Source organism: Sphaeroforma arctica, assembly GCF_001186125.1.
Source record: "Sphaeroforma arctica JP610 unplaced genomic scaffold supercont1.1195, whole genome shotgun sequence".
Classification (NCBI taxonomy): domain Eukaryota; class Ichthyosporea; order Ichthyophonida; genus Sphaeroforma; species Sphaeroforma arctica.
The window spans coordinates 2,370-6,366 of NW_014039363.1; the positions used below are offsets into that span (position 1 = coordinate 2,370).

General features: G+C 42.8%; 1 pseudogene across 1 annotated transcript; it reads left to right on the forward strand.

Moving 5' to 3' along the window:
- Positions 1-35: 35 nt before the first annotated feature.
- Positions 36-3,568, forward strand: SARC_10283 (hypothetical protein; annotated as a pseudogene; the record flags this gene model as incomplete). Its single annotated transcript has 4 exons — positions 36-1,337; positions 1,796-1,946; positions 2,653-2,777; positions 3,440-3,568.
- Between the last annotated feature and the right edge of the window lie 429 nt (positions 3,569-3,997).

Below are 3,997 nucleotides of genomic sequence, written 5' to 3' on the forward strand. Positions count from 1 at the left end.
ATATATATATATATATGCATGTATATGTGTACAGATTTATATATACTTGATACGTTGGTCCAGTATATGAGTACTAAGCACATACACGCACAATCACAAGTTCATACTTCTACAAGCACCGGAAACGTTATTACATCACTTAGGTATCTATAACTTTACATGCGTACAAACATACGTCAGGCTATCTTTTAGTGGCATTCTGCTGTTTAAATCGACTTCAGCATCAGCCCTATTATAACCATGGATGACCCACGCAACGACGATTCCCTTCGCAAACACAGTGAGCATGACGATCGATTATTCCGTCGTAAAGACTCAGGCAATGACAGGCGCATTCGCACGAAACCAGAAGGGTATACAGACTTTGACGATGTGAACGAAGAACGCGATAGTAACAGTGGCATGAACCAGCAAGGCACGCAGCAAAGGAAAAGCCATGCCGAGGACAACTGGGACTCGCGTAGGGAGCGAGACAACCGGCGTAAATACGATGATAGACACGAGTACATAGGCAGAGACGCACACCCCCGAGGCAACCGAGGTAGTAGCCGGAACAGAAGAGATACCCGACATATGGGCGATAGAAATGGGAGGGATACAAGTGATGTGGAGGGGGATGATAGGAGTGAACCTCGAGAACGGGCCGAGGCCAGCCGACGCGCAATGAGCATGCGCTCAGACCCTGAGTCGGGTGAGGATGTCCCCAAGCGACGCAAAGGACGGGGTTCATTCGCAATGAAGGGTAGACGCACACCCACACCGGAAAAGGTGCCTAGACGTGTACATAGTGAAAGGTACGTTAGGGAAGCCAGTCGAGATAGGGGTAGAGGCGACTATATCCGCCGAGACAGCAGGCGGAATGCGGAAGGATCGAGATACAATGACAGGCGTGACCGAGGCGATGGCGGTAGGCGTATGGGTGTCAAGAGCCACCGTGGACCGTCTACTGCGTATGGTAATAGACACGGGCATGGGCGTGGTAGTGGGCATATGGACAGAGGTGGCCGAGAGTGGGATCGCGATAGAGACGAAGACGATCGCAGGGAACGCGAACGTCGGGACAAGAGTAGTCGTGGCCAGGATGGAGAGGTTCGGTACCCCCGGCACAGGCATGGAGGAGAGAGACCCAGGGATAGTCGCGAGAGAAGCAGGGGCGGGGGTTATGGCGACCACGGTAGTCGTAGACGCGATGGGTCTATGAGCGAAGAGGAGGACGATGGTATCTCGGATAATGAGGTTGAAAATGAGGACGTAGACGTAGATGTGGGTGGAGATGGGAGCGGCGCGGAGAGCTCAGAGATTGATGAGGCGAATGACGCGGGCCAGGCAACCAGGAGGTGTGTGTAAGGCTTGTATTCTGGTAGTGGTATAATTGGCAAGTGGTGGTAGCTTCTGCGTTGCTTGCCGATGTCTTTTTGTATTGGGTGGCTGGGCGTATCACCGCAGTCTGTAGTCATATTACCAGCAGTCGTTCCGGTAGAATGGATCACTGTGCTTGTAAATAATGGTTCCCAAATCACACTATCTATTCGTAGGTTTACTAGCTTACCTCTTGTGTACCTGAATGTCAGTTAACGTGTGCATATATAGCAAATATTCACATACTTTTAAATATCTTTTACTTGCCAACAATTGTTCATATATCAACATATCTACAAACATATCTTGAATATTGTCGTGGTTCGTATTATCCACTCTCTGTATGTTGTTTTCATACTATTGTTTTCCGCATGCCTGTAATTTGAACGTGTTCGTACACTGTACTAACGCCTTAATGCCGCATGTGGCCCATCAGTGTCTTTGATCGCCTGGGCGCTGGTGCAAGGGACTCTGACCATGGTACCGCTGAAGGAGTGGGCAGATCACTGGCCTCCCGAATCAATGTCAGAGATAGACTCCGAGTTGGCTACAAATCAAAGGCAACCGATCTCGTGGGCGATGACGAGGTTTGGCAATTTGGATAAGACTTTGATATCATTACACCATGCTGAAACATGCGTATGATGTGCTGTGGTTATATATAAATTTATTTGAAATTATACGCACATGAAGGCACAAACAGGCGGCACACGCTCCACTTTCAGAGATAAACATACAAGAAAACGTGAAAATATTTGCATGCATATGTATATGTGTAGGTATAAGTAAATGTGTATATATATATATATATATATTTATATATATATATATTTATATATATATATTTATATATATATATATTTATACATATATATATTCGTATATATATATATATATATGTGTGTATGTATGTTTGTATATGTATATATATGTCAATATATCTATATTTGTATATATGTATGTGTGCGTGTATGTATATATATTTGTATGTGGATATCCCAATTACATACGAATATGAAGACGAATATGCATACCTGTGCCTATTGATTTGCAATAATTATTTGATTTGGCATTACCTACTATTTATCTATTGGTCTACCAATTTTCAGGCTCATTTTCGCAATTGAATACGCCGGGCTACGAACGCCTCTCTCGAACTATTCAGTCCGTATACCTATCTCAACTATTAAGTCCGTATACCTACCTCAACTATTCAGTCCGCATACCTACCTCCACTATTCAGTCCGTTTACCTACCTCGATACGCTTTTATCAATGTTCACCCATATACCAGGACGATGATGTTTTGGAGGTGGACTCAGAGGTGCGAGAACAGAACAGACGTCGTGCTTTAGACACGCGCCGCGCCAGACGAGCCCAAGACCGCAATGCACACCGCGTTATACAGTCCATCAATCCGTATGTATACAGACGAGTAGTCTTAGTGCTGTATATGAATCTGTATGTATACAGACGAGTAGTCTTAGTGCTGTATATGAATATGTATGTGTACAGACGAGTAGTCTTAGTGCTGTATATGAATCTGTATGTATACAGACGAGTAGTCTTAGTGCTGTATATGATTCTGTATGTATACAGACGAGTAGTCTTAGTGCTGTATATGAATCCGTATGTATACAGACGAGTAGTCTTGTGCTGTATATGAATCTGTATGTATACAGACGAGTAGTCTTAGTGCTTTATATGAATCCGCATGTATACAGACGAGTAGTCTTAGTGCTGTATATGAATCTGTATGTATACAGACGAGATAGTCTTTCTGCTGTATATGAATCCCCAAAAATACAGACGAGTAGACTAAGTACTGTATATGAATACATATATATGTGTGTGTGTGTGTGTGTGTGTGTATGGAACTAGACGGTGGGCAAGTATTATGTATACGGTTGCAGGGCGGTTATCTAATTGGCCAAGTCTAGTACAGTCTGTTGAGCACAGGGCAGTCCAGTAGACCTTCAGAAAACTCACGCGCATCAACCAACACCATCACATGGTACTATCGTATCGAGTCACGCTCCAGTGTATCCCGTTTAACTTATCTGTATATGCACACACTACAGAGATACTGCACTGAATGCAGAGCCCTCCGACTTCGATGCGTTGCTAACCAATGTGCTGGAACGCGTGGAGCCGGAGTCGCGCAAGTTCATCGAGGCTCGACCAGATTGCCACTCGGCTAGTGTGTGTAGGTAAGTGTATCTGTGTCTGCATATTCGTGTATTAGTGTATGTCTATCAGAACGCACACATACATGCATTGTACACGAATAATATGGGTTGCGCACGCTATTGTCCTCCAGTTGTACGGGTGTGCATATGTTTCTCCTTCACTCGCTTCGACATACATTATTACGTTATTGTATTTTTGTATCATTGTGTTATTATATTGTTATGATATTATATTATTATATCATACATTTATTTTATATTTTATGTACGTATGTATATATGTTACGATGTATGCAAGCATATATGCATGTATGCGTATGTGCACTTATGTATTTATCTATCTCTATTTATTTATTTTATATATATATATATATATATATAAGTATGCATGTTATTTCTATATATATATATATATATATATGTATGTATGTTATTTGTGTGTGTGTGTGT